General features: G+C 38.5%; 1 pseudogene; it reads right to left on the reverse strand.

Moving 5' to 3' along the window:
* Positions 1–21,880: 21,880 nt before the first annotated feature.
* LOC122136437 overlaps positions 21,881–26,632 on the reverse strand; it is a 33,740-nt pseudogene continuing 28,988 nt past the window's right edge.

A 26,632-nucleotide genomic window follows, 5' to 3' on the forward strand; every position in this document is an offset into this window, starting at 1 on the left:
AAAAAGCTAGACTTTTGACATCACTGTCTATTTCTCAGTCTATTTGACATCCACTTTCTACATGTCCTTTCACCTTGAGAGAATACATATCGCCATTGTCCTGTTTCTGAAAAAACGCCTCCCAACGCCGCAGATCACCCATGAGCAGTAGCGGTCGCTCACACCCTGTTTCTCTGTTTCTGTGACAGTTGTGGTGAATTGACTACAGATTATCATTCCGATTATCACTGTCTGCTAAAACATAACTCATGATCACTCATTACATTCCTGTATAAAAAGCTTTAACGGCCCACCGTAATCTCCAATGTGGGAACCAGGCACTCTCACTGTACGTACCTCCTCGACCGCCACATGTTAGAATGAAATGAATTGATTTGCTCTCCATGAGGACCTAGTATGGATTCCTATCAGTCTATAATTTTTGTAAAATATGCGGCCTTGTGAAAGGCTAAATTAGTTTACTTGTGCTTCTCTGCCGACAGTTACGTGTCGTTATTTCCAGGAGCCCAACACCCAGGCATGTCACTTTCTCTGTAAATTTGATTTGATTTGATTTTACTTCCACAGAGCCTGCAAAAGCTATGAAAAAAGTGATAAGTGATAAGTTATTGTTAGTGACCCAAACTCTCAGGCTCTTGCATGAAACAGGCAGGACATACTCGTGTGGAGCACCGATCGTATTACTGTGGAACCAAGCACGCAACAAAGACCTTAGCTGATGTTTTCATCACCCTGTTATCGTAATCACATTGGAAGTATCGCATCAAGAATGAAGTGATGGAAATGCTGAATTTCAAAAAAAATGGCTTAATTTATCCAACAACACAGTTTTTTACGCGCCCTTGAAGGAGTTTTTTGACTTGTGCAAAAACGGGTTAATGTGAATAATGGGAGCTGGAAATCATTTTGTAGAATAAATTCTCCAATCGCAATCAAATAAGTCAGGCTGACTGCGCATGGGCGGAACGGTAAATCCTGACTAAACCGCGGAACACGATCTCATTTCACAGGCAATCTAAACTGTTGTTATTGTTCATTCGGGGAAATGCTATGAGCAAAGTCTATCATCAAAGTATTTCTGTATATCTTGACTCGTTCAACTGTTAAACGGACTGGAAGCTGCGAATCCCAAACAGCAGCCTCCACCTCTCGAAAGCAATAACCGCATTCATTTTTTCGCTCTGCTCTTCTGAGGTTGGCAAGTAAATTTATTATATATGAAATAATTAGACTCAGTAGCTGTTTTCTACTACTTTTACTTAGATGAAGGTAGAGGTGCCCCTAATTAAGCGCGGTCTGTGTGTCGAGGGTGTTGCGTGGTCTCCGGTGCTGATTGAACCATTCCTGTGTCTATGTGTAAGGGTGCGTGTTGAACAAATGTTTTGGTGTGGATTTCCCCATTTTGTGGCATAAGTTAATTTGGCAGCTTTGGATGGAAAACCCGCTACTGACAAACACTCGATCAAGAGCTGCTTGCGTGTAAAAATTAACATACTGCCATGCTGTGGTTTTTTATATCAACTTACATCACAAGCTTTTAAAATTTGATAAACACACTGAATATTTTTCATTAATTTATTTGATGAAGAACCATTGACTTCAGTAGCTCCAGCTGAACAGTTTGGGCTCTTCAGCCCATCAAGAAAGAAGCGTCACTCCAGAATCCTGCAGGTCATTGTTACTCAGGTCCAGCTCTCTCAGGACAGATTTTGATGAGTTGTAGAGCCTGAAGACAAACCTCCAAAGGACTGAGCCCCAGTGAGATTTACGTCCACATAGCCTGTGTAAAGAACAAAACAAACAAATATAATGTATATGAATATTGTAAATGGGTATATAATTTTTTTTTTTTACTTATTGTGTTTATTTATCTGGTAGGGTTTTATAATCTGGAGCAACATATGACTTCCAAAAAGTTTTGACGGTGGGTGATACCAGTGGAAGTAACTCAGTGATCAGTGGAATATATCTGATGGTTTTAACTTGTCATTGCATTTAAAGGGCGATTACAGCAAAATTAAGGGCTTCCATTAGATTTTTAAATGTATGTTCAATTGCTTCATAAAACACCTGTCACAGCAGGCAAGAAGGGACAGTGGATCCAGTTTGCAGCAGAGTTTGTATGTTAAAATATATCTAGAACAAAAAACAATGTCCCAATGGTAGACAAAGACGAAGGGGAAATAAAAAACAGCAGGCAAACAGGCAATAGGACAAGATAATATATATTTAAATTTAGTACATTAGCAGACACTTTTATCCAAAGTGACTTACAAATGAGGGTCACTAAAGAAGCAATCAAACAAATCAAAACGCCAATAATATTTAAGTGTTGTGAATGACCACCTCTCGTTACACCCTATACGCACTGTACACTGTCAGCAATTTTTTTATTTTTTTATTTTTTTATAATTCAAATTAAAAAGAAAAAACTACATAGAATAGAAACGGAATAGGGAACGCTAGTGTAAAGAGATGTTTTAACTTTTTAATTTATTTCCATTTTCTTTCGTTTAATTAAAACCCAAACTAGACAACAGGTAAGAAAACCACTCATCAACCATGGAAACAAATTTAGGAACCAAGAAACAAAAGACCACAGGAAATAAACAGAGGAAACTAGGAAACAATATACAACAGGATGAAAAAAACATTAAAATAAGAGGCCCGGAACCATAAAACAGAACATCCTCATGATAACACTTGACATTTTACCAAGCATTTTCCTATGCCTTATGTACACAATTGTAGAATAATACCCTGGTTTAAATTGAGTACACACAAAGCAAACCTCTAGTGTTAAATTACCACTGCTCACATGACATATTGTCCCAATCTACGGATCAATGATGATTACAGTGATCAGATTTAAATACAATCATGATTCAGATTACCAATTCTGAGATACAAGTACTCACAACAAATGGTGTAAACAGTCATCAAATGGGGTGTTTTCCCCCCATAATTTAAGTGTTTTTTTATTTGAAAAGACAAGTGAACGTCTCAAATTATGACTGTAACCATGGTTCCCAGAGAGGAGGAACAGGACACTGCGTCTTGGACTGACGCTATGGGAAGTTCATTCAGTGTTTACAGGTGTCTGAAGCATGTGTGGCAAACACCAACAACTCTTATTGGCCGACCACAGTCTATGATGTCATGCACTGGAGCACAATGAATATACGAGTGTGCCTGCCAATGTCACATCATCACGCTTTTTCTGTCTCCAGGCTCTGCCTGTTTGGCATGCCACATTGAAGATAAAACACTGAATGCACTCCTTATTTTGCAATTTGTGGTAAAATTCTATCTTTATATTACTATCCAGTGCAATGAAATAATAACAATGTACTCATAATAATAATTACTGCTGAAAATAACAAATGGCAGCTTCTGTCTTGGGCTTCTAGGTGTGCAGAGTAGAGGCAGATATTATCTATTAATTGTTCCGCCTCTGCTGAACACCTTGTGCGTTTGGCACGACTATGACAAAAGAAAAACAGCCTGGGTAGTCCCTTTCACAAGCAGTGGAAATCTGCCCAGATGCGTGCTCAGTGCAGCAGTTTTACTGGAGGATGGTGTTCCCCTCCTCTCTGAGAGAGGTGTTTAAGGGGTGCTATTATGCTTTTTGCACTTTTCAAAACTTTAGTTAGTCTGTAATGTATGCTGTTTGAGCATAAATAGATCTGCAAAGTTACAAAAGCTCAAAGTCCACTTCAAAGGAGATTTTTTTTTAACGAAATTCACTTTTGTGCAAAAACTACAACGAACGACCTCCATTTGGACTACAACGCATATTTTCCGGAATTTTGTGATATCACAAAGCTCGACTAATGGTGACCGAGACCTGGTTGGAGCTGCACTAGAGAAGGTAGCAAGTTTTATCACTATGTCGGAGACGCACTATGGTTCCCAAGACCAGCACGAGCTTAGAGTGGGTTACAATCCATCTGGGTTTACATCTTGTCTCAAATTGATTTGTGTTGAGCAAATATTTAAACTGAAGCGGGTACAGTCCTAGCGCTATAGTAATAGATGACAGGACATTTCCGGACCAGGTGCCGAGTGCTGTCAATCACAACACAACACTCGACCCAGCTAAACCAATCACAAGCCATTTCATATTTCAGAAGGCGGGCCTTCATTTGATACAGAATCTATCCGAGCAATCCAGTCTTTCTGCAGACGGGGTTGTGTCATGTGGAACATTTACCAGTCAATTGATGTTACTCTAATGCAAACAGAAATTAGCGCATGTTTAAAAACTTATATTCATTCCTAGGCCGTAAGTTTGAAAAATTGCATAATCTGTATGATGCTTGTCTCAGCGCTCAGTATCATGTCCGTTCATGTTCCGTCATTATCTGCGTTCAGACCACAAATTCGCTTCCATCCATGTTTTATTCCTAATTACGTTTATGTCCTCATGGTGAAAGTGCTAGAGTTAAAGGTATGTTAGAACTGTAATCCGTCAGTTCTTTCTGTTGATAGATATTCACGTGACGTCAACAACACTGCATAGAAACGCCCACGCTGGAGGCAAAACCAAGCTTTCCTCCACAGACCACCAGTTATTTTTATACAATTGCATTAAGTAAGTAATGAAGTAAAACACAGATATTAAAATGGGTGTAATGCAGTGAAACACTGGATGGATGATGTATATATGTACACCGGCAAGGATATGGAACGCATAATATAAACACAATTTGTGCAAAGTTTCACGTTAAATGGTTTCCCAATAGAAAACAATTAGAAAGAAAACACTGAACCATTAACCAGGTTGTGGTTATATTCCAGGGCTCATCGGCTGCTTGCGCTATGTTAAACGATGCATGATTAATTATAGTGATTCCTGAATTTGATCTTTTTAATATTACTGTTTTAAATAGTATTAATGCACTTTAAGTGATTTTACAATTTTTGTCGCACTGTTTTATGATTGGAAATAGTGCACGCGGCTTGCTTTATATGATTTGCAAAGGCCAACAAAAAAACTTGCATTTCGTTCACACACCTTTTTTAATTCCTGTGAGATGTGTTTAATATTTTGCGGACCTGTGAACACAGATGGAAAAAATTATAGGCTTGTGCTGCGAGTTCTATGGATGTGTTGCCCTCTCAGGGTCTTCCGAGCCGGTCAACGTGTACTGAAAGCTATGAATAAGGGGACATTTATCGACGAAAAATGCCTGACCAAAACCCGGAAAACAGGGATATATTGCGAAATCGCCACTATACCTTTATATAGGGCACTATTTGAGGAGGGGACAGCATTTTTACGGTGTCTACAACCATAGTGGGGAGCGTTCTCGAGTGCACGCATTCATCCCCAAAATGGCACCGCCAAAAAGATGTGTACAACTGGTGCACACTCAATGTCTAGAGAATACCCTAATGCACTGTGAGAGTCAGCGTGCTGAATGAATTACCGCATCATCGCCAGAAAGCTGGTTGTTGCCGCAGCTGAAACTAAGTCATTATGTTCACATATACAAAGGTGCTCATCCATCCAGTGGCATACAGCATAATGCAACACAGTATTAAATAATTGTAAGTGAGTATATAAAATTGTTTCATTAGGGCTTATTCATAATTTTCCATGACAGAGGTTCAATATAAATTCCTTTACTCTCTCACTACTGGAGCCTCTATTTTGCCAGTTTTAAATGATTAATAAACAGCAAACAACAAACTAACTAATGCCAAAACCAGCAGTCGCTTCCGGTGCACTATAAATTGTAGTGAAAAGAATAAAAATAAAAAAAAGAATAGGGGGGGGGGGGGGGGGACATTTTATCATCATTCCGCATATTGATGGACCTAAGTCATTATGGTCATCTACGGTTTGACAGGCATCTTTGAGTAATTCGTCTTTCATATTTAGCATATGCAAAATGCTTGAACCAGAAGAGACGAGGACCAGGTTAACATGAATACAGGAGTTGTGCATAACCCTAATTTCCTTCAGTGGCCACTGGCAAGCATGCAGGTACTTATCTTTGAAACGAGTCCTTTATCAATTCATATGGAATGCTATTGTGGGCTCAATAATGTTCTAAATATTTCCAGATATTATAACGTTAAGTTGTTAAATGGAGAAAAGAATAGGTCCTGAATCTATCACATCAAAAAAGTCATGTGACTGCGCTATGGGACGGTAAATCCTGACTAAACAGCGGACCGATCTCATTTCACAGCATCTAAAATGTTGTTATTGTCATTCGGAAATGCCTGAGCAAAGTCTATCATCAAAGTATTTCTGTATATTTGCCTCTCAGAACTGTTAAACGACTGAAGCTGCGATCCCAAACAGCAGCCTCCACCTCCGAAAGCAATAGCCGGATTCATTGTTTCGTCTGCCCATTCTGAGGTGCAAGTAAATTATTATATATGAAAATAATTATATTCAGTAGCTTTTTCTACTTTTCTTAGTGATGTATAGTGCCAATTTATCAGGAATTGATGATTTTGTTCGCTTTGACTCATTGGATGTAAATGGTGCTTGTTTACAAATGTTTTGTGTGATATTCCAATTTTGTGCATAAGTTAAATTTGCAGCTTTGGATGGAAACCCGGCTACTGAAAACACTCGATCAAGAGCTGCTTGCGTGTAAATTAACATACTGCCATGCTGTGTTTTTATATCAAATTACATCACAAGCTTTAAAATTTGATAAACACACTGAATATTTTATTAATTTATTTGATTGAGAACCATTTACTTCAGTATCTCCAGCTGACAGTTTGGGCTCTTCAGCCCATCAGAAAGAAGCTTCACTCCAGAATCCTGCAGGTCATTGTTACTCAGGTCCAGCTCTCTCAGGACAGAGTTTGATGATTGTAGAGCTGAAGACAAACTTCCACAAGACTGAGCAGTGAGATTACATCCACATAGCCTGTGTAAAGAACAAAACAAACAAATATAATGTATATGAATATATGTATATGTATATAATTTTTTTTTTACTTATTGTGTTTATTTATCTGGTAGGGTTTATAATCTGGAGCACATATGACTTCCAAAAAGTTTTGACTGTGGTGATACAGTTGGAAGTAAACTCAGTGATCAGTGAATATATCTGATGGTTTTAACTTTTCATTTAAGGCGATTACACAAAATTAAGGGCTTCCATTAGATTTTAAATGTATGTTCAATTCTTCATAAAAAACCTGTCACAGCAAGGCAGAGAAGGGACAGTGGATCCAGTTGCAGCAAGTTTGTATGTTAAAATATATATATAAAAAAAAAATGTCCAAAGGGTACAAAGACGAAGGGGATAAAAACAGCAGGCAATCATGCATAGACAAGATAAATATATTTAAATTTAGTAAATTAGCAGACACTTTTATCCAAAGTGACTTACAAATGAGGGCACAAAAGAAGCAATCAAAACAATCAAAAGGCCAATAATATTTAAGTGTTGTGACAACTCTCGGTTACCCTAACGCTGTACATGTAGCAATTTTTTTATTTTTTTATTTTTTTATAATAAATTAAAAGAAAAAACTACATAGAATAGAAAAGGAATAGGGAACGCTAGTGTAAGAGAGTTTTACTTTTTAATTTATTTCCATTTTCTTTTTTTAATTAAGAACCAAACTAGACACAGGTAAGAAACTAATCAGCAACTATGGAAACAAATTTAGGAACCAAGGAAACAAAAGACACAGGAAATAAACATAGGAAACTAGAAACAAGATACAACAGGATGAAAAGAACATTAAAATAAGAGTCCCGGAACATAAACAGAACATCCTCATGATAACACTTGACATTTACCAATCATTTTCCTTAACTTATGACACAATTTAGAATAATAAACTGGTTAAAATGTGAGTACAACAAAGCAAAATCTCTAGTGTTAAATTACCACTGCTCACATGACATATTGTCCCAATCTACAGATCAGTGATTTACAGTTATTCATGATTTAGATACTATCAATGATTCAGATTACCAAATCCGGATTACAAGTATTGTAATCAAATGGTATGGTAGTAATGTTGTGGTGTTTTGTTTCCATAATTTAAGTGTTTTTATTTGAAAAGACAGTGAACGTCTCAAATTATGACTGTAACCATGGTTCCCAGAGAGGAGGAACAGGACACTGCGTCTTGGACTGACGCTATGGGGAAGTTCATCAGTGTAACCGGTGTCTGAAGCATGTGTGCAAACACAACAACTCTATTGGCAGACCACAGTCTATGATGTCATTACTGGAGCACCATGAATATAAGAGTGTGCCTGCAATGTACATCATCAGCTTTTTTTGTCTCCAGGAGCTGCCTTGAGTGTTTGCATGCACATGTAAGATAAACACTGAATGCACTCATTATGTTGCATTTGTGGTAAATTCTAGCTTTATTCTATCCAGTGCAATGAAATAATAACAATGGTAATAATAATAATAATTACTGCTGAAATAACAAATGGCAGCTTGGGCTTCTAGGTGGGCAGAGTAGAGGCAGATATTATCTATTAATTTTCCTCCTCTGCTGAACACCTTGTGACTTTTGGCAAGACATATGAAAAGCAAAACAGGCCTGGGAGTCCCTTCACAGCATGGAATCTGCCCAGATGCTGCTCGGCAGTGTTTCTGGAGGATGGTGTTCTCTCCTCTCTGAAGAGGGTGTTAAAGGGGTGTTATTATGCTTTTTCACTTTTTTAACTTTAGTTAGTCTGTAATGTTGCTGTTTGAGCATAAATAGATCTGCAAAGTTACAAAGCTCAAAGTCCACTTCAAAAGGAGATTTTTTTTTTTAAAAGGAATCACTTTTCAAAAACTACAACGAACGACTCATTTGGACTACAACGCATATTTTCCGGAATTTGTGATATTACAAAGATCGACGAATGGGACGAGACCTGGTTGAGCTGCACTAGAGAAGGTAGCAAGTTTTATCACTATGTCGGAGATGCAATAAGTGTTCCCAAGACAGACGAGCTTAGAGTGGTTACAATCATCTGGGTTTAAATCTTGCTCAAATTGATTTGATTTTGAGGCAATATTTAAACTGAAGCTGACAGCAGGCGGCTATAGTAAGAGGCAGGATATTTCCTGACCAGGTGCCGAGTGCTGTCAGTCACATCACACACTGGCCCAGCTAACCAATCACAGCACATTTCATATTTCAGAAGGCGGGCCTTCATTTGATACAGGAACTATCCGAGCAATCCAGTCTTTCTGCAGACGGAGGTTGTGTAATGTGGAACATTTACCAGTCAATTGATGTTATCTAATGCAAAACAGAAATTAGAGCATGTTTAAAAACTTATATTCATCCTAGGCTTAAGTTTGAATTGCATAATCTGTATGATGCTTGTTCTCAGCGCTCAGTATCATGTCCGTCATGTCGTCATTATCTGCGTCAAGACACAAATGCGCTTCCATCATGTTTTTCTAATTACGTTTATGTAAGCATGGTGAAAGTGAGTTAAAGGTAAGTTAAACTGTAAATCCGTCAGTCTTTCTGTTGATAGATTTCACGTGACGTCACACACTCATAGAAACGCCCACCTGGAGGACAAAACCAAGCTTTGCTCCACTGACCACCAGTTATTTTTATACAGATTGCATTAAGTAGTAATGAAGTAAAACACAGATATTAAAAGGTGAAATTCAGTGAACACTTTATTGATGATGTATATATTGTACAGGCAAGGATATGAACTCAGAATATAAACACAATGTGCAAAGTTTCACGTTAAATGGTTTCCCATAGAAAACCATTAGAAAGAAAACACTGAACCATTAAGCAGGTTGTGTTTATATTCCAGCCTCATCTGCTTGCCTATGTAAACTATGCATGATTAATATAGTGATTACTGAATTTGATCTTTTAATATTACTGTTTTAAATATATTAATGCACTTTAAGTGATTTTACAATGTTTGTCGCACTGTTTTATGATTGAAATATTGCCGCGGCTGCTTTATATGGATTGCAAATGGCCAAAACTTGCATTTCGTTCACATACCTTTGTTTTATTCTTGTGAGATGTGATTTAAATATTTGCGGCTGTGAAACAGATGGAAAAATTATAGGCTTGTGCTGCAGTTCTATGGATGTTTTGCCCTCCAGGTCTTCGAGCCGGTCACGTGACTGAAAGCTATGAATAGGGGATATATCGAAAATTACCTGACCAAACCCGGAAAACAGGGATATATTGGAAATCGCCCCTATACCTTTATATAGGGCACTATTTGAGGGGACAGCAATTTTTAATGGTGTCTGAAACCATAGTGGACGTTCTCGAGTGCACTCATTCAATCCCAAAATGCACCGCAAAAAGGAGTGTACAACTGGTGCACACTCAATGGCTAGAGAATACCCATAATGCACTGTGAGAGTCACGTGCTGAATGAATTCCTGCATCTCACCAGAAGATGGTGCCCGCAGCTGAATAATCATTATGTTCATATTACAAAGTGCTCATCCATGGCATACAGCATAATGCAACACAGGTATAAATTAATTGTAAATTGATTATTAAATTGTTTCATTAGGGCTTATGCATAATTTCCATGACAGAGTTCAAGATAAATCCTTTAATCTCACTACTGGAGCTGCTAGTTTGCCAGTTTTAAATGATTAATAAACAGGAAACACAAACTATGCAAAAGCAGCAGTCCTTCCGGTGCACTATAAATGTTAGTGAAAAGAATAAAAATAAAATAATTTAGATATCATTCCGCATATGTGATGGACATAATCTTTGGTATCTACTTTGAAGGCATCTTGAGTAATTCTGCTTCATATTTAGCATATGCAAAATGCTTGAACCAGAAGAGACGAGACCAGGTTAACAGAATACAGGAGTCTGTGCATAACCCCTATTTCCTTCAGTGGCCACTGGCAGAGCATGCAGGTACTTTAGCTTGAAACCAGTCTTTATCAGTTCATATGGAATGTTATTTCGGGTTAAATAATGTTCTAAATATTTCCAGATATATAAAGTTAAGTTTTAATGGAGAAAGATATGTCTGAATCTATCTGTATTTTCTTTTCACATTATAAATAATAAATTAATAGTAAGATATGTTAAATTTAAGATGCCTTATTACTCATGTTTCTCATTAAAATGATACAAATGTATTTAATAATCAGATTAAATAAATACTTAAATTGTTTCAGGCCTTCATGTGAATATTGCACAATATTTAATTGACCCTAGAACGAAGGATGAAAATAAAAATTTTATGATTTGACACCCGTATTATAGACAGCTCTCAGCATACTCAAAATTAGGAGTAATCACAATTATTTTACCATATTTACAGTCCTAATGTAAATTTCAATTACTGAAATGTGTTTTTTCTTTTATTCCTCTTTCAATAGAATTGGCCAGACTTCTGCAGTGTAAAGTGAAGGAAGCTCCTCTCATAAGATTTTAAACTGTGAGTCTGATGACTCTGAGTGAGTGATGGAAGCCCTTCAAGAAAGGAGCAGAATGCTGAAGATGAATCCAGAACTGTGATTCTGTGTCATTTATATGTTATTCTATGTGCAATACAAATTTAAAATGCACAAATGAGTATGAACAATTTAAGTTTAACTGGGCAGGCACACAATATCTGCTTATGTTCACACCTGGGATTTACTAATTATCAGTTTAAGATATCAAACTGCAAAAAGATAAACGGTTAGTTGACCCAAAAATGACAAATTTTCATTATTTCTCACTCTCTGTCATTCCAAACCTGCAAGACTTTCATTCATTTTCAAAACACAAATGAAGATATTTTAAACTGAACCTAAAAGATTTCTGTCCTTCCATCACAGTCTACACAACTAATACTTTGATACTTCAAGAAGTATAAAGAGATCATAAATCTAATGCAAATGAATTGAGGGGTTTAGTCCAAAAAAAGAGATCGCTTTACAATGAACAGATTGAATTTTTCTTTTTCTTTTCACATTTAAACATTGATCAGGGAACATAAATAGAAAATTTGGACTGAACCACATATGTGACCCTGGACCACAAAACCAGTCTTAAAGGGGTCATATGATGCTGCTAAAAAGAACATTATTTTGTGTATTTGGTGTAATGAAATGTTTATGCGGTTTAAGGTTAAAAAAACACATTATTTTCCACATACTGTACATTATTGTTTCTCCTCTATGCCCCGCCTTCTGAAACGCTTGATTTTCACAAGGCTCATCTCTGAAAACCGAGGTGTGCTGTGATTGGCCAGCTATCCAGTGCATTGTGATTGGCCGAATGCTTCAAGTGTGTGACGGAAATGTTACGCCCCTTAACATATTGTGAAGCTAAAAAGCAGATATGTGTGTGTGATTGCTGCACTGTCAACGGAAGTAAGCGAAACAAAGGAGCTGAGTTCGAATCAACCGCCGGAGAATGCCGAACAGCGAAGCGTGACGAAGAGGAGCGGAGAGTGCTGAGCGAACACGGAAGAGAGTGAAACTCACATGGCAGATGCATGCACGCAGAACTAGGGTGCAGAAAAGTCGCAGATGCGATTGTTTTCAGTGAGATAACAACGCGGATTAGATGCACGAGCACTTTCTGTATCAGCATGAAGATGATGCGTGCTGGAAAGTTAAAAGATTGTGAGTGACGCACAAAATGGGAAACGCATCAGCTGTCAGTCATCTCAGGGACTCTGATGGTATGGAAATATCTCTCTTTAATTATGAGAAGGACTGAGTTTCACGTGAATCTGTGTTATTTGTATTATGTTGCAATTATTACTAAGTGTATGACGCACAACTTTCATGTATTCATAAGTGCATAAATGCAGTAAAATGCCATAGACCTCATGTTTGCTTACTGTTCATGTAAAATGTTATAAATGTTATGCTTGCATAAGAAGAGAAAATAAGCTAAATATATAAATGAACAAACAGAGACAATTGTAAATTGTAAAGTTTAATATAGATATAGATATAGATATAAATATAGATAACATATCAAATGTTGAAAGTGAGACATTTTGAAATGTCATGCCAAATATTGGCTCATTTTGGATTTCATGAGAGCTACACATTCCAAAAAAGTTGGGACAGGTAGCCAATAAGAGGCTGGAAAAGTTAAATGTACATATAAGGAACAGCTGGAGGACCAATTTGCAACTTATTAGGTCAATTGGCAACATGATTGGGTATAAAGAGAGCCTCTCAGAGTGGCAGTGTCTCTCAGAAGTCAAGATGGGCAGAGGATCACCAATTCCCCCAATGCTGCGGCGAAAAATAGTGGAGCAATATCAGAAAGGAGTTTCTCAGAGAAAAATTGTAAAGAGTTTGAAGTTATCATCATCTAAGGACCCCTCTGTCAAGCTCCTGAAGTTCGCAGACCACACCACAGTCATTGGCCTCATCCAGGACAGAGACGAGTCTGCTTACAGACAAGAGGTTGAGCAGCTGGCTGTCTGGTGCAGTCTCAAGAACCTGGAGCTGAACACTCTCAAAACAGTGGAGATGATCATGTACTTCAGGAGAAACCCCCCTTGAGTCAGTTCTGTGCTCTTCTATAACTGTCTGGTTTGGGTCAGCCAGCAAATCAGATTTAAGAAGACTGCAACGGACTGTTAGGACAGCAGAAAGGATCATTGGTGTGCACCTGCCCATGCCATCTTCAGCTTAAACAGCTAACATATGAATCATTACCTGTGTTCTGTAATTATTTTCCGTAAATCATTCTACATCTTTAATTATTGCCTTTCTCAAGTATTATGTAAATACATATGCTCTTTATTTATACAGTTCTATATAGAGTAAAAATGCACAAATCTATACATAAATCAATCCACTGTTCCAGATGCATACACATTATTTATTGCTAAGTCTTACTAATTTTATTTTATTTTTATTGTATGTTTATTTTTCTATTTTTTCTGTTCTTATGTCAGATGTGTGTTGAGTTATCTGGAAATTTTGCTCATCAACATCTGCTTCTAACTCGAATAAAGCATCAGCCAACTACAGGGGACACAGGGAACAACTCCAGAATCACTTTTCAGCTCTTGTATTTGGTAGTTTGGCAGGTTAGACAATAGTTTCAATTTGGCTCAAGTAGATTCAATTAGGTTGATAACCTCACAGACAGCAAGCAGTTTCGGCCCAGAACCAGCCCACATCTGGCACGCATGAAATCCATGTGGGCCAGATGTGGGCCGGTTCTGGGCTGAAACTGCTTGCTGTCTGGGCTTAAATGAAAAACAAAAACAAAGAAAAGGATACATCATTACTTCTGATGAAACGTTAACAACTGTGAACAAATACAATTTAAATAAACTTTACAATTGTCTCTGTTTGTTCATTTATATATTTAGCTTATTTTCTCTTCTTATGCAAGCATAACATTTATAACATTTTACATGAACAGTTTACGCAAACATGAGATCTATGGCATTTTACTGCATTTATGCACTTATGAATACATGAAAGTTGTGCGTCATACACTTAGTATTAATTGCAGCATAATACAAATTACTGGATTGCTTACAGTTTTCCTTCATATTATACATTATAATAATCAAATAACAGATTCACGTGACAATCAGTCCTTCTCATAATTAAAGAGAGAGATTTCCATACCATCAGAGTCCCTGAGATGACTGACAGCTGATGCGTTTCCCGTTTTGTGCGTCACTCACAATCTTTTAACTTTCCAGCACGCATCATCTTCATGCTGATACAGAAAGTGCTCGTGCATCTAATCCGCGTTGTTATCTCACTGAAAACAATCGCATCTGCGACTTTTCTGCACCCTAGTTCTGCGTGCATGTATCTGCCATGTGAGTTTCACTCTCTTCCGTGTTCGCTCAGCACTCTCCGCTCCTCTTCGTCACGCTCCGCTGTTCTCCGTCACCAAGGACCACCAATTCCCCCAATGCTGCGGCGAAAAATAGTGGAGCAATATCAGAAAAGAGTCTCTCAGAGAAAAATTGCAAAGAGTTTGAAGTTATCATCATCTACAGTGCATAATATCATCCAAAGATTCAGAGAATCTGGAACAATCTCTGTGCGTAAGGGTCAAGGCCGGAAAACCTACTGGATCCCCGTGATCTTCAGGCCCTTAGACGGCACTGCATCACATACAGGAATGCTACTGTAATGATAATCACAACATGGGCTCAGGAATACTTCCAGAAAACACTGTCGGTGAACACAATCCACCGTGCCATTCGCCGTTGCTGGCTAAAACTCTATAGGTCAAAAAAAAGAAGCCATTTCTAAACATGATCCAGAAGCGCAGGCGTTTTTCTCTGGGTCAAGGCTCATTTAAAAATGGACTGTGGCAAAGTGAAAAACTGTTCTGTGGTCAGACGAATCAAAATTTGAAGTTCTTTTTGGAAAACTGGGACGCCATGTCATCCGGACTAAAGAGGACAAGGACAACCCAAGTTGTTATCAGCGCTCAGTTCAGAAGCCTGCATCTCTGATGGTATGGGGTTGCATGAGTGCGTGTGGCATGGGCAGCTTACACATCTGGAAAGGCACCATCAATGCTGAAAGGTATATCCAAGTTCTAGAACAACATATGTGACCAATCACGGAAAGTAGGGACACAAGTCGGTTCTGGGGCATTTTGAGTTATTCACATATTCTGAAAGTGTAGTCTCCATGCTTTTCAACGATGTGTAACACATGGAAATCTGATCATATTTGGAGAAGTTATGGCCATTTGAAGGTAGGCACTCAAAAAAGCTCAAAAGGGAGAAAATGGCCTCTAAGATTGTGCAGTTCTCCCCTGTTCTCACCTGCTGAGAGTGACAATAGGGGTCATTTTACATCTCATTTAGATAAGCCATACCCCCTGTAAAGCTGCATGGTTGCATAACAACGACAGACGCAACGGGAAAAATCGGACCGGATACTATTAATAATAAAGGATAATGTGCATTGTAAATGTCAGTAATTTATCTTTTTTGACTTTTATAAAAATGATTTAGAGGCTGAAATATGTGAGTTTTATCTTTTTATAAAACCTTTGTCGTCAAAACTCTATTTGAACTTGTGCATTGTAGATAACGTTGCAAGACTCTCCTTTAAAATCTGGCCATCATTTTGAATTTTTAACACAAAAGGACAAACTTTGATGTTTATGGAAACTCACCCCATAAGAAACAGAAAAGTATTCTTGCAGATCTCGTTGCCTCCAATGAAATAAGTCGTTCGAGCACACTTTCTCTTTGTCGGGGTCTTCTTTGTGGATGTTACCATCTCTCTGTTTGCCTCTAAATGTCCAATAATTCGCATGTCCTGCCACTCTTTTTCCGCAGCTAAAGAATCCAGCCGTATGTTGTACATAATGTCTGGAGAAAGCTTCTATCTACAGGACTGTCTCCCATGCAGACAGTTCTCTTTTCTCCTCGTGTAGCATTTACAGTCAAAGTTACAGATTTTCCCCATTTCTCTGTCTTTATCCCCATCAAATGTTACTATCGATAAAGCCTCTGATATCTTACGGTCCAACTCGTCATTCTTCCTCGTCTTTATCTTCGCTCAGTTGTAGATTAGGGATATTATTCAGTCTTATTATGCCGCTTTCATCATCGCTCAGATCGTCTTCAGAATCAGTGAGCACTTGTTCATAAGCATCCAACTTGTCGAAGAAGTTCTTCAAAACATTTTTTCAGTTTAGAGCGCTGCATAATAAGTAGGGGCACGCTTCCCTTGGAGGGCGGGGGCAATAACAAAAGAAACAAAAGCCGGCTTATCCAGTATGGAAATACACACAGACAATGACACTCCCCTACTGCGTGCTAGAATCTCCAAAAAACAAGCCGATTTCAACCTCAAAGTGTACGCTTTTAAATATACCAATACTGCTATCTCAAACACGGAGAGGCTTCTTCGTGATCTCAACTAACAGATTCTGCAAAAAAACGAAAATCACCAATTTTGAAAAAAAACCCCGATTCTTTCTCATTTTGCTCGAAAGTTGTGCTGCTGACTTGTGTCACTGGTTTCCGTGACGGGTCACATATGCTCCCATCCAGACATCGTCTCTTTCAGGGAAGACCTTGCATTTTCCAACATGACAATGCCAGACCACATACTGCATCAATTACAACATCATGGCTGCGTAGAAGAAGGATTCGGGTACTGAAATGGCTAGCCTGCAGTCCAGATCTTTCACCCATACAAAACATTTGGTGCATCATAAAGAGGAAGATGCGACAAAGAAGACCTAAGACAGTTGAGCAACTAGAAGCCTGTATTAGACAAGAATGGGACAACATTCCTATTCCTAAACTTGAGCAACTTGTCTCCTCAGTCCCCAGACGTTTGCAGACTGTTATAAAAAGAAGAGGGGATGCCACACAGTGGTAAAACATGGCCTTGTCCCAACTTTTTTGAAATGTGTTGATGCCATGAAATTTAAAATCAACTTATTTTTCCCTTAAAGTGATACATTTTCTCAGTTTAAACATTTGATATGTCATCTATGTTGTATTCTGAATAAAATATTGAAATTTGAAACTTCCACATCATTGCATTCTGTTTTTTATTCACAATTTGTACAGTGTCCCAACTTTTTTGGAATCGGGTTTGTACATGGCGGTGGCGGCAACAACAATACTACATCGAGAATAAAAGGTACGCCTTCTTTCTTTGTGTGAACATCTGGGCGGAGTTATGCAAATCTTCCCACATAGTGACGTAGATATGTGGGGGCATGTTAGAACGAGCCGTTTCGGGGGGCGTGGACGAGGCTCAACTTTTATAAAGAATATCTCTTTGGATTTGAGACTTTAATCTTTGCAACTTTACATATCTTCTTTATGCACCATGAGCTTGAATCTGGAATCTGAGGGTGCAAAAAAATCTAAATACTGAGAAAATTGCTAAGAACTTCATCTGGACAACTTTAAAGGCAATGCATATTACTAATCAAAAATTAAGTTTTGATTTATTTATGATAGGAAATTTACAAAATATCTTAATGGAAACATGATCTTTACTTAATTTCCTAATGATTTTTGGTGTAACCCCTCTCTCCAGGGTCCTCAACACCACACCTCGTCCTTGCTCCCAGTGGGCCTCGAACCCAGGTCTCCAGCATGGGAGGCGGACGCACTAACAAGGAGGCTAAATGTCTGCAGCCACTAGTGTCAGCCTCTAGTGTATCTCTTGAGATCAGGGAAGTGAGGTTCACCTGCACAGCACCTACTCACTGGCCTCCGTTACATTGGCATAAAAGCATGGGAGCGATAATTTTGACCCATAAAATGTTTTTTTTTTTCTTTTTTTTTGGCTATTGCTACAAATATACCCCAGTGATTTAAGACTGGTTTTGTGGTCCAGGGTCACATATGGATTAGTTCTCTTTATGGATTAGATCTCTTTATGAAGTTTATGAAGTATTAAAGTGGTAGTTGCATGGTCCGTCAATCAAGGGACAGAAATCTTATATTCAATTAAAGTATCTTCAATTTTGTTTCAAAGAAAACGAAAGTCTTGGCTGAGTAAACGATGGAATTTTCATTTTTGAACTAATCCTGTAATAAAAGAATGTGGCCATATGCGTCTTGCGTCTGTTCACTTGTGCATTACCCAAGATGCTTGCTAATGCCAGGTGTGAACAGAGCCACTGTGTGACTACACAATCAACTTAAAAGAATAGTTCCTGTGAGAGATATTGTTGTCATTCATTTTTTTTTCTTTCTTTTTTCAAGAATACCAAGTTTGTGGCTTCTCCCATGACCTTCAAGGACCCGACTAAATTCAGAATCAGCTGTAAAGGAGGATGAAATCAATGTTTCAGGTTAGACTATATTTCAGAATAAGATTATCTATATTCATGCATTATATATATTCTGTGTTCATGCATTTTTTCCTGAAGTTGTCAAATCTGTTATTTAGAATAGGTCATTGATATTGCATCGATTTGTCTCCTACTTCATTTGATTCCACCATCAGCACAAGGTTGCAATGGACCTGGAAAAATGTCCTCCTATCAAGCTGAAAACCATCTTTAAAAAATTACATTTGGACATTTCTGTCACTACCTATTATCTGCCTCAAAATATTGCCAGATGTGTCGTATATGAAAGACTAATATAAATAAAATCAGTTGGAGAGCTGACCTTGAGTGTTTTTTTTTTCTTTGATCTGCAGGCACTAACAAGAATACCTTGAAGAGACCACACAGCCATACCTGCTCGCTGATGGGACACAGAGGAGCAGCATTCGTGGATGCTACACAACTGTCATCAAGTATCTTGCTGCACTCTTGTTCAAATCTACCTGTCATATTTTTTCACGTCTAGTTAAATTTGATGGTTTTGTGTTTTATTAAATATTTTATGTTTCTGTGCAACACATAATAATTGTGACTGACTAATTAACCTCTACACATCTGATATATACTTTAAAGTTGCCACTTTGCACATTTGTTAAATAAATGTTGAAATTTATACATCTGTCTGAAGACTCTTGATTTTATGTCTAATCTTGTACATTAACACTATACAATAGATTTTTTTGCCCTGAAAAGAATACTTTATAAATAACACTTTAATTAAATAACACTTGATTAAAACAACACCAGGGATGTTAAATACCCCATAGAGTAAAATTTAAACAGCAATAGCAAGTTTAACACTTTACACTATGAGTGTAATTTTTCTACACAGCAAGGTGCTATATTAACACTACGAACGGTGTACTTTTTTAACACTAGATAGATTGGGACCATATATGATCTTTAGTAGTGTTAAAATTGACACTTTAAAGAGCAGGTCATACAGTTTTTTTTTTTTTTTAAATATCTAATTTGCAGTTTATAACGTAGCTATCCTTAAATGAAAACAATCTGCAAAGTTGTTAATCAAAAAAGTGCATGATAAAGATGTCTCTCAAAAGAGAAAGTCGATTCTGAATCCCTTAACGAGTCGTCAAATTTTCAAATCTTTTGCCTGTTACATGACACTGGGAACACATTTGCCCACAAACACTTCCTCTATTAGTGTGTTTACATCATGTTTAAGAAGATGATGTGTTCAAGGATACCACAGAAATACAATTCAAACCTTTTGTTGTGTGCATGTCATTTTACCAAGGACTGCTTCACTAAACTTGGCTTTTATCTTCGTTGGCTTCTAATCTTCTTAATTTGGACTAACAAGCTCTTCGAACCACAACCTGTAATTACGATTGATACGTTGTGTACATTTTCAATTGAGTGCTCAAAATATCACGTTTTATTTATCAAATATTTGTGATGTCACAAATCCCGGAAAATATGTGTTGTAATCCAAACGAGTTGTTCGTTGTAGTTTTTGAGAAGTGATATTTTGTTAAATAAAATATCTCTTTTTGAAGTGGACTTTGAGCTTTGTAACTTTACAGATGTTTTTTTTTTATGCTCAAACAGCAACATTACAACAAGCTGAGTGTTTTATTACCTATATCTTCTTACTTAAGAAAATTAACATTTATATCAGTGTATAACTACACAGCCTTCATTTGTAACACCACAATAAGCAAACCTCTACAGATTAAAGAACATGAATGATGAACTGACTCCAGCTGTGATTAAAGAAACCAAATGTGAACATTTTACAAATTCAAATGTCATTCATACAGACAATAAAACAAACATATAAACATCATTAGAAATCGGTTTGCTGTCAGTTTTGACCCCCTCACATTCATTACTTCATCTTCATCTTCCACACTGAGCTCTACATCATCAGCTCTCACACAGAAACGAAAAAACATCCGCAGCTGCTTCAGTTTGTGTCTCACACACCTCTCCTGCTCACTGACAGAAATGTGATTCCCCATTTTGTTGTTTTGGTAAAAAAAAAAAACACATGCTAAACTCATAAATGTGATCATGTTTTGAAAGTGCAGTGATTGTTTTCAGTGTTACTCACCGAACTGATCTGGATTCTTTAACCACAGGTAACAGATTCTGAAGAACTTCATCTGCTGAATGTTGTGCTCCAATAAACTGTTTCAGATCAAACACATCCATCTTCTGCTCTGATGTCAGCAACACATAAACCAGAGCTGACCACTGTGAAGAGGAGAGGTTGGCTTTTCTTATTTTTCCAGATTTCAGATAATCTTGGATCTCCTGCATCAGTGAATCATCACCCAGTTCATTCAGACAGTGAAACAGATTGATGGATTTCTCCTGTGAGTTATTCTCTCTGATCTTCTGTTTGATGTACTGAACTGTTTCCTCTTTGTAGTAGGAGCAGCGTCCTGTCTGTGTCATTATTTTTCGTAAGAGAGTCTGATTGGACTCCACTGAGAGACCCAGAAGAAAACGCAGGAAAAGATCCACATGTCCATTCTTACTCTGTGAAGCCTCATTCATAGCTCTCTGATGCAGCTCAAATAATGAATTATATTTCTTCCAGTTAAAAGTTTGAGATGACAGACTCTGTTTGGTTTGGTCAAACACATTGATGTTGTTGTTTGTACAGGAGAGGTGTGCATATAGAGCTGCTAGATGTTCCTGAAGGCTCAGATGAACAAAGCAGAAGACTTTCCCCTGATACAAGCCCAACTCCTCTCTGAAGATCTGAGTGCACAATCCTGAGTACACTGATGCTTCTGTCTCATCAATGCCACACTCTTTCAGGTCTTCCTCATAGAAGATCAGGTTTCCTTTCACAAGCTGCTGGAAAGCCAGTTTCCCCAGTTTGAGGATCATGTCTTCATCTGTCACCTTCTTCTCATAGTCCTTCTGATGTTTGATGCTGGTCTGAAGGATCAGGAAGTGTGTGTACATTTGAGTGAGAGTCTTGGGAATCTCTCCACTCTCTGCTCGACTCAACATCTTCTCCAGAACAGCGGCTGAGATCCAGCAGAACACTGGGATGTGGCACATGATGAAGAGGCTCCTCGATGACTTCAGGTGTGAGATGATCCTGTCGGCCAGACTCTGATCACTGATTCTCTTCCTGAAGTATTCCTCCTTCTGTGGCTCATTGAAGCCTCGTACCTCTGTCACTCGATGGACACACTGAGAGGGGACGAGATCAGCTGCTGCTGGTCTGGAGGTGATCCAGATGAGAGCAGAGGGAAGCAGATTCCCCTCAATGAGGTTCATCAGCAGCACGTCCACTGAGGCTAATTCAGATATATTACACAGTTTCACTTTGCTCTTAAAGTTCAGAGACAAACGACACTCGTCCAGACCATCAAAGATGAACAACACTTTATATTCTTCTCTGGATATTTCCATTTCTTTAGTTTCAGAGAAAAAGACATGAAGAAGATCTGAAAGACTGAGTGTTTTGTTCTTCATCAAGTTGATTTCTCTGAAAGGAAGAGGAAATATGAGCTGGATGTCCTGATTCTCTTTCCCTTCAGCCCAGTCCAGGATGAACTTCTGCACAGAGACTGTTTTTCCAATGCCAGCGACTCCCTTTGTCAGCACAGTTCTGATGGCTTTGTCTTGTCCAGGTAAAGCTCTAAAGATGTCACTGCATTTGATGGCTGTGTCCTCTGTTGCTGATCTCCTGGATTGTGTCTCAATCTGTCTCACCTCATGCTCATTACTGATCTCTCCACTCTCACTCTCTGTGATGTAGAGCTCTGTGTAGATCTCATTCAGCAGTGTTGGGTTTCTCTGTGTAGCTGTTCCCTCACACAGATGCTCAAACTTCTTCAGCAGATTTGATCTAAAGGTGTTGAGGACTTCTTTTCTGTAAAATTAAAATCCCACATTACTACATAAGTAAAATAATAAGCACAATGCTTTATATATATAATGTCTTATCATATACTTAAGTCATATCTCTTACAGAAATGCTATACCTGAGAGCAGGTTGTGTATCTCCACTCTTAAACATTGTTGGCTGATACATAGACACGTGTCTTTTCATAGACAAACAGTTGGAATCTGGTTCTGATCTCTTCTGCTGAACAAAGCTAAAACAGTGAAAAAAAAACTTGTTTCTTTAAATCACAAAAAAAAAAAAACACTTTACAGAGCACTGTAATCATTTCCTTTGTGTCAGCTGAGCTCGTTCCTGTTGCGTGTCCTCAATCTTACAACCCGTCGTGTCTAAGGAGTAGGGGGCAGGAGAAACAATACTTTGAATTTGGACTGCTGTACCCATTTCAACCTCTGTCAATATTACATACTGCACCTTTATGCAACATTTTAGTTTTTAGGGCCAGATTGGAGAAAAAGTCCTCTTGTGCAGGCCGAATTACCTTTTGTTAAACCAAAGTTTACATCTTGTTTGTTGAACTGTTGTATAAAATCAATTCACTTGCATTGCTCTGTTACAGGGCATTTTGTCTCCATATCATATATTGAATTATTACAGGCTTCACTGAAGGCTTGTGGGCTCTCAAGAAGTGTTTTTTTTTTGGACATTAAAGCAACAATCATGCAAACATTATAGCAGACAATTGTAACAGGGCTGACGAGTCGTGAGAGGTGCGGATCCATGTGCAAGTTTTATTACACAGAGTCGTAACAGGCATGGGTCAAACACTGGCAAACAGGTATATAGAGGGCAAGACAAAGAATATTCCTAGGGCAAGTGTGGGTCTTCAATGAGCCAACAATATCCAGAGGGATAAGCAAGAGGCGTAATCCAGTATCCAGAGCAAAAGGGTCAAAACACGGCAAGGCAAGAAAAAGACTTAACTATGAAAACTAGAAACAGAGACAAGACTATGAAAACTAGAAACTAACATGGAAAGTAGTGATGTGACATTTGAACCGAGGCGTTGGAGCTTGTGTTGAGAAAAAAGGGGCGTGCCAGATGAAGCCGCGATTCGAGGCTTGTGTTGTTAACATGGAAATCACGTGACTGATGACAAACGAGGCCTCGGTTTGTGTGGACACATCATCGGTTCGGTCTGAGTGTCGTTTCCGGATAAAGGGGGTTCGAAACTCGTGCCACCTTGTGGGTGTTGTCAGGAGTAGTTGAATCAGTTGTAGTAGAGTCACAGAATCAGAGTTAGAGTTAGAGTTAGATAGTTGTGTCGTCGTCATTATTGTGTCATATATGTGTTAGGGCTGTATATTATTAGATTATATCAGGTTAGATTAGTTATAGTATATTGTTATTATTAATTATAGTAGTTATATTACAGTATTGCTATATTAATTAGATAAGATTATTTGGATTGCTTTGGTTTTTTGGATTTGGACTAGACTGCTTTTTGATTTGGATTGCCCTTTTGGATTTGTTTGCTTTTTGTGACCTCTTCCTTTTTCCTTGTAATGGAGCCAGCAAGAAAGAGGAAATCCTCCCCTGTCTGGGAGTTTTGAACCATTTTGAAATGGTTGGTCACAGTAAGGTATGTGTATTATTATTGTTTTACTGTCTTGATATAATAATAATACTCACTATAAGGCTGTATTATATTTCATGTCTATTCGTTTGTGTTTCTAGGTGAAATGCTTGCTGTGCCTAAAGGAGATGACATACAACACCTTCTCCATGCTCAGGCATTATCGAGCACTGCACGAGCATGCACAGACTACTAACAATCCACACAGTAGTCAAAGTAATGTATAATAATAATAAACATTATCTAAATAATATTTTAGGCTCCTACAATACACCTGCCTTTCCCACCCCTTTTCCATTGTGGATGATGATGGATTTAGGGAGCTCCTGCATGTGTTTGATACCACTTATGTTATCCCAACTCGAAAGATATGTGATTAATAAAGTGATTCATCATTATTTAAGAAGTCAAAAGTAAGATTAGCTACATTTATTTTTATCCACAGGGTTTGAAGGCCATGGTTGAGCATAAATACAAGGAGGTGAAGGAGCAGGCCAGAGACCAGCTGCAGGAAGTTGCGGCTATAAGCCTTACCTCTGACATGTGGACATCGTTAAACATGGATGCCTTCCTTGCAGTAACTTGCCATTTTATAGATGACAATGACAAGCTGTGCACTATTTTACTAGGTGTAGAGCATTTCCCTAAGAGCCATACTGCTGAGAACTTGGCTACTGGACATATCAAGCTCATGGAGGAGTGGGGCATAAAGGAAAAAGTGAAGTGCCTGGTAACTGATGCTGCAGCCAACATGATAGCATGTAGGGCTGTGCAATTAATCGCATTCGATTGTCATGCACATCTCATCAGTAAAGCCGGTCCTGTGATTAGTATTAAATCACCATCACCTGCTTTCAGACTGAGCTGCTTTCACTACACAGAGCCGTAGTACACTGACAATTAGACAAAATCACCCTCATAATCGCAGATGAATTGCATTCGATTTCGAACGCGATATCGCCCAGCTTGTCAGTGAACTACGGCTCTGTGTGGTGAAAGCCGCTCAATATGAAAGTAGGTGATGGTGATTTAATACTAATCAAGGGACTGGCTTTACTGATGAGATGCGCATGACAATCAAATGCGATTAATTGCACAGCCCTAATAGCATGTGTACGATCATTGAATGTTAGGCATGCGATATGCATTGCACATGCTCTAAACCTTATTGTGAGGAAATCTTTTGATGACATCAGTAGCTTCAATGACATTCGATCCAAATGTAGGAAACTTGTGACCTATTTTTGAACCGGCCCTACAGCAAAAGAGAGACTAGCCCAATTACAGGAGCAGATGGGGAGACCAGTTCTGAAAATGATCATTGAAGTGGACACTCGCTGGAACAGCACTTACAACATGCTGGAACGTCTGTATCAGCTGAGAGAGCCAGTGGGGGCAGCACTGGCCTCTCTTAAGACCGAAATCACCCCTCCAACAGCCCTGGAGTATGAGGCAGTCCAGGATGCTTTAGATGTTCTTGCCCCTTTCCGCCAGGCTACAGTAGAGCTTTCAGGAGAGAAAAGGGTGTCTGCCTCCAAAGTGATATCTTTGATGAAAATGCTTAATCATGCTGTAATGAATAAGCTAGAAGGCCTTAAGTCCAACTTAACAAGGCAGCTGGGTCACAGCCTTGGACGGAGGGTCGGGGAACACGCAGTTCATTTGGAATCAATAAGTGTGATGACCAGGGTGCGATTTGTGAAAAAAAACAGAGGGGGGGATGCTTTTGAAAATTTTTATGAAATGTTTTTAATACGACGGAAATTGTATTTAGTGAAATCTCAGTTTAATAAAAACATTGTAAGTCTACGTTAGGCCTATTAATTGTAATGATTTAATGTCCACGGTTATTCAAACAACAAATTACACAGAGAAAGCGAGCAAAGAACACAACGGAGCTTTTCGAAACTCCGAATCAGTTAAACCGCGTCGCAAAATGATTCACTGTTTCTAAGCGCTCCAATCAAATCTCATATCGCGAATCATTTGATTCGGATCGGGACTTCATAGCGCGTATCGCGAGTCATTTGATTCGGATCGGGACTTCAAAGCGCGTATCGCGAGTCATTTGATTCAGATCGGGACGTCAGAGCGGGTTTACATGATGTTTTTATCCCCACCGGGGATAAAAGTTATTTAGCAGAGGGAGGGATGCATAGACCAGAGGGGGGGAAATCCCCCCCATCCCCCCCGGCAAATCGCACCCTGGTGATGACCATACCCACGTTATTGGATCCCAAATTAAAAAAATGGGATTCTTGAGTCAAGGGACACTTCAAGAAGCTATATCAAGATCAAAATCGGAATACGCTACTGTGATCAGAAGTTCTGGTCTCCATTCTGCTTCCACCAACACACCCCCAGCTCAGTTGCCAGCCTCT

The sequence above is a fragment of the Cyprinus carpio genome, chromosome B3, assembly GCF_018340385.1.
Source record: "Cyprinus carpio isolate SPL01 chromosome B3, ASM1834038v1, whole genome shotgun sequence".
Taxonomy (NCBI): domain Eukaryota; kingdom Metazoa; phylum Chordata; class Actinopteri; order Cypriniformes; family Cyprinidae; genus Cyprinus; species Cyprinus carpio.